The sequence below is a fragment of the Macrotis lagotis genome, chromosome 8 (genome assembly GCF_037893015.1).
Source record: "Macrotis lagotis isolate mMagLag1 chromosome 8, bilby.v1.9.chrom.fasta, whole genome shotgun sequence".
In the NCBI taxonomy this organism is placed as follows: Eukaryota; Metazoa; Chordata; class Mammalia; order Peramelemorphia; family Peramelidae; genus Macrotis; species Macrotis lagotis.
The window spans coordinates 137,683,076-137,695,279 of record NC_133665.1 but is presented as its reverse complement, the minus strand read 5'-3'; the positions used below and the strand labels follow the sequence as shown (position 1 = coordinate 137,695,279).

Below are 12,204 nucleotides of genomic sequence, written 5' to 3'. Positions count from 1 at the left end.
ACTTTATATGGGAATGAGGAAAATCCAGGGAAGAACTCTTTATAAAATTGGTCTCTTTAAGCAGTAGCTTTGCCATTAACTACCTATCCGACCTTGGCCAAGTGACTCCTTTCCTACTCCTCCAGTGCCTATAAGAGGTTTAGTTTCCTAAAGGGGGGGGGGGGGGGAGAGACTACATCATATCATGAAAAGATCAGTAGTTCTAAAATTGGAGGACATTGGTTTAAATTCTACTGTTTGACATTAATTACCTATGTGACTATGGGAAAATAATTTATCTCCCTGTGCCTAAATTTCCTCTGAATAATGAGAGAGGTGAGCAGATAGACTCAGAAGTCCCTTCTGATTAGTTCTAGGATTCCAAAACTAGATGTTCTTTGAGATTCCTACCAAGTCTGACATTCTATTCTCCTGGCTATTGCCTATTTTTGTGATTTTTTTTTAAACCCCAATTCAGCTATTACATCCTGACTGCCAGAGATAGCTAGCCCAGCACAGCCCCATTAAAAGAGTACTGGAAATGATGTCAGAAAGTCTGGACTTTTGTTCCGGTTCTTCTATTTACTAGTTGCATGACCATGAACAAATCAATTCTGTTTTCAGAGTTCATCAATAAAAATGAGACTAATTAGTACCAGAGATAGATGGCAAAGTGAATGGAGTACCAGACCTAGAATCAGGAAGATGCATCTTTGAGAATTCAAATTTGGCCTCAAAAACTTCCTAGCTGTGTGATGGTGGGCAAGTCACTTTACCTTATTTACCTCAATTTTCTCATCTGTAAAATGAACTGGAGAAAAATGGCAAATCGATCCAATATCTTTGCCAAGAAAACCCCAAAATGGATCACAAAGAGTCACACTTGACTGAAAAACACATGAACAATAAAAATCCAAAATGTCTTGTGCATCTTTGCATCTCCCTCTATGGCTAATTGTGATTTGAGGAAGCACATCCAGGTCTATCTACCATTTTGATCTTCTGCACCCAGTGGGTTTCTTCACACTCTGCCTCCAAGTCCTCTCTATTCCTGTTTCCTCATCTGTAAAACTGCGAGGGTTGGATTATTTGATCTCCCAAGTCCCTTGTACCTCTCCAAAGTGTTCTCATATTTAAAAAAATCCGAGAAGCAAAAGCATCCAGAAAGTCACTTGCTGTTCTTTTCAAAATGTTAATAGTTCTTTCCTTTCTACAATTCCCCCACCTGAGTGGTCTTCTTCAAACTAGCGATTTTTGCCTGTATGGATAAACTTCTTGAGATCATGAAAGAGTGGCAATAGTAAACCTTTCCATAATGTTGGCTATTCTATGAATTAGCTAACATATAAAAAGACTGAATTTCCAGTTACTGTCTATAGCTATAACCAGAGAAAGAATCAACTCCCAGTCCTTTGCAGGATCCTGCTGTTCTTCCCAGATCGAATTCACTCTCCTATCTCAATAGCCGCCAATAAAATTCCTTTATTCCCACCATCACCCACCAACCTCCTCCCTTACTTCTAATGCCAGAGGAAGGCACTGGTTGCTAGGAGCTAGCCATGTTCCTCTCACAAAAATAAACTCCTCCTCCCCTGAGTTTCTCTAAAAGATCACCTTCCTAGTCGCCATCCTTTGGGAAAATCCTTCTCCCAGAGTTTAATTTACACACACACACACACACACACACACACACACACACACACACACACAGACAGCCAATAGTTCTCTGGCTTAATGAATACCAAATCTATAAAAGCCAATGGAAAGAGCAGATCACAACCTAGTGTGTACCTGGAAACCTTGACAGCTCGGTGTTTGGAGAGGTTTAATAAGGTGATGGGTATGGGGAGCACATATACATCCAAACCCTAAACTAGCAGAAATCTCCACGAGAGTGGACAGATGGGCACAGGGCCTGCAGGCTGGCATCGTTGTTTTTTTTTTTATTTTTTTCCTGATCCTTTTCCCATGATGCTTGTGAAGCATTTGGAGATGTCCACCTTGCCAAAGGGACTATTGGTACTACCAAAATAGCGCTTACACCCGAGTGTCTCCTGTCTCCTCCCTCCTCCCTCCCCCTCCTCCTCTTCTGCCCACTTCATTAATGCCTTCCTCCAGGACAAGAGAGATAAAAGTCCATCGAGAGCCTCCTCCCTCTTTTTTGGACAAAACTAGCCCCAACAATTGAAATCTCTCCAACATCTGGATGGGTTCGTCTAAGCTCTCTTTCCACGTTTAAGGACTGAAGAGTGACCTCTTTAATTCTATCACCCAGAACCCAAACCGTGCTTTGGAAAAGGAAACATCCAGGTTTAAACAGAGACTACCATTTCACCTTGAAAAAACGGGGGGGGGGGGGAGGAGGGGGAAAAAGAGGAAAGGGGTGTCATCTCCAAGGAGCGACAGCCTCTTTTTTACCTTCCCCAGAAGAGGAAACGAGTAGAGGTGAGTGGAGGGAGGTAGAGAGAGCTGTGATCTCGGGGAATTCATCTGCAGCCCACCGAAGGCCACCCCCCCTTGTACACCCCTGCTCGCCGTCCGAGCCCCCAGTGTGTGTGTGTGTGTGTGTGTGTGTGTGTGTGTGTGTGTGTGTGTGTGTGTGTGGGGAGCGGGTGGAGGGAAGCGAGGTGCCGGCGCTGAGCGAGCTTCACCCGTACGAGCAGCCAGTGCTTCCGAGGGCTCGATGCTCGGAGATGCCTCCTCCAGCACCACCTATGCCCCCTCCCCGCCAGCAGAGATGCAGACGGGCAGAGCCTCCGCTGAAGCCCCCCTTGAGAACACTGCGGGCTGCCGTGCCAGAGGGGAGCGATCCGAAGAGACTGGGGAGCAGGGGGTCCCTCAGTAGCAGAGCTAGCGATCCGCCTCTCCACTCGCCCACACACACACCGCCCCCCCCCCCAGCATCAAAAGGCATTTTTTTATGGCAATTTGCTGGGGAAACAAAAACATACACCACTCCCAGCTCCCCCCCCCCCGCCGCCTCCTCTCCGAATACCGCCGGGGGCTGGGGGCGTGGGGGTACCCAGAGGAGGGGGGTATCCTCAATCAAAGGTGATGGGAAGGGGAAGGGGGATGAAGAGGGACCGCGGCCACCCGGAGGGGGCGGGGGGCGGCCAGGCGCGGTCCCTCCCGGGCAGGCGGGCGGAGCGGAGCCGGGGAGCCCCGGGCCGGGGTCCCGAAGCACGCCTCCGCGCCCGCCGGGGCGCACGCAGCTATTGTCTGCCCGGCCGCCCGGGGGAGGAGAGCCGCGGCTCCCGGGCCGGCCCCTCGGCCGCGGGCTGCCCGAGCCCCGCTCCCTGCCCCCCGGGGCGCCCCGGTGCCCGCAGCCCGGCCACGCTACCTGCCGCCGCCGCCGCCGGAGCCAGGACTGGAGCCTCGCCGCCTCCCGCCGCCGCCGCCGCTTTTGTCAAGGAGCCGGCGTCCGCGAGCGCGGGGAGCCCGGAGCGTGCGTCCTGCTCCGCGCCGCAGGCCGACTAGCCGGGCTGCGAGGGAGGAAACGGTAATTTATAAGCGGGTTCTTCCTGACCTCTCGTGTCTGTTGTCTAATGAGGGAGCATTTAGCATCACCCATCCTGCTGGGTGGAAAAATACCAGCTCGGCCTCTTCTTTGGGGAAGGGGCGGGGAATGGGCTGGGGGAGGGAGGAGGGAGGGGCCAGGCTTCGGGCAACCCTCCCAGCACACACGCGCACACACAGGCGCAGGCACACCCCCCCACACACACTCACACTCGTCCGCACCGCGATCGCTAGCTGTTTGCTCGCACACACCCCACCACCACCACCGCCACCACCACCATCCGCGAGAGGAAAGCTGGCAGACCGGGAGCTCGGGCGAGCAGGGCGCCCCCCGCCCCCGCCCCGGGGGGCAGCCTAGCCCAGCCCAGCCCTAGCCCAGGGGAAGAAGAAGGGGCAGAGACAGCTGGCGGCCTAACCAGCGGCCGCTCCACTCTCTGGGGCAAGAATCTGGCGGGGCCAGGCGGCCTTTCATTCTCTCTGCCTCCGAGACCTTCTTCATTGTCCTTTCTCCCCATCTCTCATTCGAGCTCTCTCATTGTCTCCCTTATTTTGTCTCTGTCTCCCCGACTCTCATTTGCTGTCTCTCCTTCCTTCATTCTTTGTCTTTTCTTTTTTTTTTGCATCGTTCTAGCAGTCTCTACTTCATCATTCCCTCCCTCTCCCCTTCTCCTTCTTTTCCCTTCTTTCTCCTTTTCGCTTCCTTTCCCCTTCTCCTTTTATCTTTTTCTTTTCCTCCATCTCCTCCTTCCCCTTCTCCTCCTCTTCCTTCCTCTCCTCTTCCATCTTCTTTTCTTCCTCCTTCTTCATCTCCTCTTCCTCCTCCTTCATCATCATCATCATCATCTTCTTCATCTTCATCATCATCTTCTTCTGCTCCTGCTTCTTTCCTCTTCTCCTTCTTCAAAAGGAAAACCACACATATACACACAAACTTTCTTTAAATACATTAAGTAAGGAAGGGAACCCCCTTCCCAAATGGAAAAACATATTGCAGATCATTGCCCCCAGATTGGGAGCATGATTTGAAATGAGTCATTTAAAAGGATGAAGACCAAAGACTATCTAGCCCTAATGTCTGGGCCTCTTACCCAAGAGCTTGTAGAATTAACTGACAACTGCTAGCTGATTATCAGCAGTGTGGCCTTAGGCAGGGACCTGAAAATGTTCCGCCCTCCAGGTCCACGTGTGTGAAATGGAGACCTTTTAGAACCAGAAGGCACATCCAGGATAACGAATACAAAATCCTTTACCGAGAGGAAACTGAGTCTGGGGGAAGATCAATCAAACTGATGTAAATATCAGAGGCGAGAGCCCAAGCTGCCCAACCTGGTCTACCTCGAAGGGAAGGTTTGAAGGGAAATTACTAGACTTTGTAATAGTAAGACCTAGGTTCAAATCCTGATGAGGCCCAGTTGATACCTGACCAGTTGCTTACCTTGCTGGGTCTCAGTTCCCTAAGCTGACAAAGATATCCAACAAATCATCCCCTACGATCCCCTTTTAATCTTTAAGATCTATGAGCCTATAAAATGTGATACTTGAATGATAAAGAACTCTGTAAAATATCAAACTCACATCAATAGAAGGTGTCATGCCCAAGAAACTGAAGATCCTAATCTCTCTCCTTTTTTTCTTTCTTTCTTTCTAGTCTAGCTTCCATCCCTCCAGTAGAGGGAGTAGGTCATATGTAAATTCTGATTAGGATTGGAATGGGAGACAGAAAAAGATGCTATCAAGAAACCAACCTTAAGACCCCCTTCTCACCAAGGAAGTTAGCAATGGGGATTTAGTCCAACAGGATGTCACATAATTATCTATTTTTTTTTTATTTTTCTCCCTGGAATCTGGGAAGACTCAAAGACATCCAGGGAACCTAGATTAGTCTAAGGAAAGCAGCGGAAAACCCAGATTTAACTCTTTCTCTGGACTATTGAATGCTTTGGTATGTAGAGCCAGAGCTTCACAGGCCCTAAGGTGAGGTGGAACCCAGGGGGGGTAGGGGTAACAAAAGAGGAAAAAGAAAGGAGTAGTCAGAGAAATAAGGAAACTAAGAAAGCCCTAGGAGGAGTTTCAGGAAAAGTGAATGGACAGTGGCAAAAGCTGACTGAAAGGTGGAAGAAAATCAGAACTATTTGATTCACCATAATTTTTTTTATGTTTTAATAATATTTTCCCCCAATATATGTAAAAAACACTTTTTTAGCATTCAGGTTTCTTTTCAGTTTTGCATTGCAAAACTTAGCCCTATCTTACCCCTCTCATTTTTATTATATTGATATATTAAAAAGAAAAATTAATTGGTAGATAGAGCACACAGAAACAGAATCAAGAGACCAACTTTTGTGGAGTAATTTAATATCCGATCTTGAAAAAAGTCACTTCCTTTCTTCTGTCCAAAATCTACTCACTTATAGACAAGTAGGTTGAATGAGATGATTTTGAAGACCCTTTCAGCTCTGAGATTGCACATTCCCAAGTTCTCAAGCTCCATTTGCAAAGACCCTAGACAGTTCTGACAGTCTCTAAGATCCTTTCAACATTCCATGTTCTGATAATGTTTTCTAAGATCACCTCTGACTTGGACCTCCTCTAATTCTGTGCTTCTGCACATGAGAATCTCTAACAATCAACAAAACATGAATTAAATATCCACTATGTGACAGACCTGGACTGGGGCACAAATGAAAAGTAAGACAACTCCTGGTATCCAGGACTGACTTTAGAAGAGTCTATATTTTAGATTTTAACAATCACATCCTTAACTTAATTGGATTCATTGATTAGGATCTTGATGGCAGCTGCCAGCACTTTAGAAAAATAGATTGAAGGGCTTAAACCAGCCCTTCTGGCTCTGCCAACTAAAGTCACCTTTTATTCAATCTGTGGTTAAATGCCTACTAACTTCTGTATGGTATCTTGTGTATGGTGTCAGAGGGGAGCCAAGAGCAAAACATCAGAGACCTTGCTTGCTCTTAGGCAATTGTGGGAAATAAATACATTGGGAATCAAGAGACCTACAACCAACTACACAGAAAGTGCTATGGGAAGCAGTTCTTGCAATTAAATGAAGACAGTGTTTGTGAAGGAGGGATGACTGGAGCTTCCTGGTAGAGGACACGGGCTGGCAAAGGGTTGGAGGTAAGAGCCCCAGAGCTGGGGTGGGGGGCGGGTCTGGACGGACATCATCGTTCTTGGGCTGGGGTGGGATGAGGTGGGAAAGAACAAGACCCAAGGTGGCCTTCAGCCCCCCCCCCCCCCAAGACATCCATATCATCTAAGGGCTAGAACTGAACACTGAGAGCTGAAAGACTTGAGATGGAACTGAGTAGACCAACCTCAGCTTTTCTAGGATGAGACAAAGAATAGGGAAGGGTTTGTCTTGGAAAAACAGAAAAAAACCCAACCCATATAGTTTTTTTTTTTTTAGATTTTTGCAAGGCAATCAGGTTGTGTCTTGCCCAAGGCCACACAGCTAGGTAATTATTAAGTGTCTGAGGTCGAATTTGAACTCAGCTCCTCCTGACTCCAGGGCGGTGCTCTATCTACTGCATCACCTAGCTACCACCCCACCCCATATAGTTTTAAAATCAGAACTTTAGGCTTGCTTCTTTTTCTTCTTCCTTTCTTCCTCCTTTCCTTTCTCCCCCCTCCTCCCCTTCCTTTCTGTTTGTATTCCTTCCATCCCTCTCTCCCTTTCTCCCTCTTTCTCTCTCTTTTCTTCCTTCCCTCCCTCTCTTCCTCCCTCCCTTCTTCCCTCCCTTTCTGCATCTCACCCTCTCTGCCTCCCTTCCACTTTCTTCTTTCCTTCTGCCCTCCCTCTCTCTCTCCTCCTTCCTTCACTCCTTTCTTCCCTCTCTCCCTCCCTCTTCCCCTTCCTTCCTCCCTTCTTTCTTCCTTCCTCTCTTCCTCCCTTCCTTCCTTCCTTCCTTCTTTTCTTGTTTGTTTGCTTTCTTTATTTTTCTCTCATGAGTAAATATTTTTATGTATCCCCAGAATAAGAAAAAACAGCCTAGAACCAATATAAAGATCATGGAATTATGGAATTTTCAAATCATAAAATCTTAAGGTGGAAAGTGACCTCATCTTATCCCCCGACCCTCTCATGCTAAAAATCTTTAGAATGTGCCTGACAGATAAAAGACCTTCCAATGTCTACTTGAATACATCCTGTGAAGGAAGGAACATCCACTATTGCTCAAGGCAGCCTCTTCCAATGTTGAATAACTCTTAATTGTGAGAAATGAGCTTAGATGGAGCTGAACTCATCCCAATGCTAGCTTCCCTGTGGGGCCACCTAGATTAACTATACTCCATCTTCCACATGACAGGCTTTCAAGTATTTACAAACTGCTATCATGTTCCCTCCTCCCTAAGTCTTCTATTCTCCAGACTGAACACCACCCCCCTCCTTGTATAACACGGTTTCCAGACCCTTCACTACCCCTGGTCACGCTCCTCTGGATCTGCTCCAGCTAGTCCATGACCTTCTTTAAAGGTATCCCCCAGAACTATACCCATTATTCATAGTGTGATCAGATTTCAGGATTTCACATTCCACTTCTTTTGTGAAAAGCAAATTAACCCCCCCCCCCAATCTCCACCCTACACCAATGGAGGAAGTCCATGCTGGAGACACAGACCCACATATAATAGTAGAGTGTAAGCTTCTGGTGAGATTGTAAGCACTTTGAGGGCAGGGATTGTCTTTTTTACCCATTGCTGAGTCCAGGGCTTCATAAAGATTGATATGTAAACATGCACAAGCATCTAAAGTTCACAAGGTACATGCATATCATCATCCAATTTAAAAAATGTGTGTATAACATATAAACATTCAAAGAGAAGACTTGTTTTCAAGAGCCAAAATATATAGACATATATACTCTAAGCACAGAGGTATACATGCAAAAATATACACACATACAGGTTTATTAAAACACCTACCTCTATTGGCTTACAAACACATGCACACAAAGATGTTCATACCCTCATCAGTTCCACAAACTCTAGTTCCACAAGTTACCCATTGCAAAGACTGGTTGTAGAAAAGAGATGAAGAAGAGATAACTAGTAAAGAAAGTTAGGTATTTAGACTGTTAGTTGTTGTTAAGTTGCGTTTGACTCTTCATGGATGAACCACAGTTGAAGTTTTCTTGGCCAAGATACTGAAGTAATTTGTCATTTTCTTCTCCAGTTTATTTTACAGATGAGAAAACTGAGGCAAATAGAGGCAAAAGTAACTTACCCAGGTCATACAACTAGTGATTATCTAAGGTCCAATTTGAACTCAGGTATTTCTGACTTTGGGACCCCTGGGCTATCCAATTTTATCATTAGAGGAAGAGAATTTGGGCTCTATTTGCAAGTCTATCAAAAAAACACCTGAGCAAATGACTTCACCACTCTGGATCTGTTTTCTTCCTCTATTAAATGCCATAGTTGATTGGTAAGGCTTCTTCTGACTCTTAAGAGACTGATTCTATGCTGTTAGATTTGCTGTCTTTCCATCAACAGAGAAAAGCTAGAGATCTCCTTTCACAAGGTTCCAGAATATTGTTTGTCCTTTTCCCTTTTCATTCCAGGACTGGGCCTTTCAAGGAAGTTACTTTTTTTTTTAATTTGGTTATTTTTTTTCCCTCCCCAAACAAAACAATTCAAAATATTCCTAGCACTCAGACAATAAACAAAGACCACAGAGGCAAACGCAATGACAATTTTGTTCCCACTTATGGCCTGATCCTGGAGTCCTTGGTCCTGATTGGATCCCCAAAAGGCGTGTCTTTTGAGAGGGGAGAATTGGGAGAGCAGTGAACTGTGCCTGTACCTAGAATTGTATAGTCTTAGAACGTCAGGGCTGGAAGGATCCTTGGAATGTAGAAAGTTAGAGCTGAAAAGGGCCTGGGAATACAGACTAGAAGGATATAGACTTGGAGCTGGAAGAAACCAGAGAGATCCATCATCTCTATATTCAAACTCTTTATTTTACAGATATGGAAACTATTATTTACCCTCCATCACCTAATTAGATAATGGCAAAACTGGGCCTAGATTGAAGTTCTCCTGATTCCAAGACCTGTATTATTTCTACCACCCATCCACCCCTTGTTGTTTCCATTTCTCAGGGACCTCACCTCCACCACTGGGCCTCCCTCTGTCCTCTTCTTGGGAGGAATGTCCATCCTTGGATCCATGGGTGTACTGCAAATATTCAACAACTGCTATCCAGGAAAATGGGGGAGGAAAGGTGCCTGGGAAACACTTTTAAGTTCAGTGTATATTAACATTTTCTTCATCGTTTTTAAAGTCTCTACATAATCAACAAAACAATAGCTCAAGCCCTGATTTATAGCATTGGTCACTTTCCAAGTTAAAAATTCTCAGTAATTTCAAACAATCAGTTCTCTAGGTCAGCTGGCTCCAGCACACCTAACCTTGGACCAATCTCCAGCCTTTGGTAGGGTTAGCCCTAATTCTGGGTGGCATATATGTAGCTCCAGTCTGCCCCCAGAGGAGTCCACATGAGCACCTTGGGTTTCTGGTGCTCAGATTGTCTGATACAATGTGTTTGGATCATAGTACCAGAATGTATCCACCATTTTGGTTTTCTACATTGTTTCTTTATCTGATCTATTCCTTTAATCATTCATGCTACAAGTTAAGAAGAAATACATTTAGACACAATAAAACCTGGACTGAAAAATCAACTTTACTACTTACTGTCTATGAGATCTTGGCTTAATCACTTAAAACCTCAGTTTCCCTTTTTGACAAAATGAGGTTAGACACAATGATCTCCAAAGAACCGTCTGTGCTTTGATCCTCTCTGGGCTAGCATTGTGTTCTCTATTGTTCCTGTGATTCTAGAGAGCAGTGTGCTATAGTGGGAAGGGCTGAGCGAAATAACGCATCACTTCAAATTCCACCTCTTACTTTCTCACATTATTTTTACTTGCTGGATGACTAGGGTTGCTTCATTTTCAAAGAAGACTATGACAACAGGGAGGTGATGCCATGACAAACACATGAATTGGATTTGAGGGAGGGGGTTGCTGTGCTAAGTCACCAGCCTCACTTTCTCCTCCAGAGCCATCTAGGTCTAGTGGCCAGATATGGATCAGGATGACTGGAGATGGCTCTGGATGCAAGGCTATCAGGGTTACGTGACTTACCCAAGGTCACACAGCTAGTAAGAGTGAAATGTCTGAGGTCAAATTCGAACTCCTATCTCCGGACTCCAAGACCAGTGCCCTCTATCCACCTAGTTGCCCACTAGGGTTGGTTAGAACTATGACAAATCTAGGTGATGCAGTACATAGAGTGTTAGACCCAGAATCAGGACAAATCCAGCCTCAGCCATTTACTAGCTCAGTGATACCAGGCAAGTCGCTTCACTTTTGTTTGCTTCAGGTTCCTCATAGGTAAAAATGGGAATAATACCAATCACTATCTACCAGGGTTATTATAAAGATCAAATAAGATAATATTTGTAAAATGCTCTGTAAACTTTAAAGCACTAAATAAATACCTACTATTACTCCTCCTCCTCCCCCTACTACTACTGTTGCTGCTGCTATTAGTTAGATTACAGATTTAGGGTTGGAAGGAATCTATCAATTTTAAACTTTCAGTTTTTATAATTTTGAGTTCCAAATTCTCTACCAACCTTCCTTCCCTCCCCCTTCATTGAGGAGGCAAGCAGTTTGATAAAGGTTATACATGTATAGATATGTAAAACTTATTTCCATATTGGTCATATTATGGAAAAAATATACAAACCAGAAGAAAAAAGGAAAGAAAATTAAAGTAGATTTTTATCTTTATTCAGGTACGTTCCGGTCTTTCTCTGGAGGTGGATGGAATTTTTTTTCATAGATCTTTCAGAGTGATCTTGGAGGGGCAGCTAGGTGGCGCAGTGGATAGGGCACCGGCCCTGGAGTCAGGAGTACCTGAGTTCAAATCTGACCTCAGACACTTAATAATTACCCAGCTGTGTGGCCTTGGACAGGCCACTTAACCCCATTGCCTTGTAAAAAAACAAAAACAAAAACAGAGTGATCTTGTATCTCTTCTCCTGATGATTACAGCTGTCATTCACAATTGATCATTGTACAATATTGCTTATAGTGTATCCTATTCTCCCTGTTCTCACTTAATTTTTCATCAGTTCATGTCTTTCTAGATTTTTAGGAAATCATCCTATTCTTCATTTCTTTCTCTCTTTTTTAGGTTTTTTGTAAGGCAAATGGGGTTAAGTGGCCTGCCCAAGGCCACACAGCTAGGTAATTATTAAGTGTCTGAGACTGGATTTGAACCCAGGTACTCCTGACTCCAGGGCCAGTGCTTTATCCACTGCGCCACCTAGCTGCCCCCTTATTCTTCATTTCTTAAAGTACAACAGTATTCCATCAATCAAAGACCACAAGTTGTTCAGCCATTTCCCATTGATAGGTATCTCTTCAATTTCCAAAATTTTCATACACATAAGTCATTTTCCTTTTTTTTGAAAGTCTCCTTGTGTTAACTAATCTAGTAATGGTGCTGCTAGATTAAAAGGTAAGTATAGTTTTATAGCCCTTTATATTTCCAAATTGCTCTCCAGAATTGTTGGATCATTCCACAACTCCATCAACAGTGTATTAGTGTCTCAATTTCCCCTACATACCCTCTAGAATGTATCATTTTCCTTTTCTGTGATATTAGACAATCTGA

General features: G+C 44.8%; 1 protein-coding gene across 3 annotated transcripts in view; it reads right to left on the bottom strand.

Annotated features, from left to right (window-relative positions):
• SLC6A6 (solute carrier family 6 member 6) overlaps positions 1-3,389 on the bottom strand; it is a 134,608-nt gene extending 131,219 nt beyond the window's left edge. For all 3 annotated transcript variants that reach the window (XM_074198471.1, XM_074198473.1, XM_074198470.1), the window contains exon 1: positions 3,320-3,389. The gene's annotated coding sequence lies outside the window, so the exon portion shown is untranslated. The remainder of the gene's footprint in view (positions 1-3,319) is intronic.
• Positions 3,390-12,204: the final 8,815 nt, after the last annotated feature.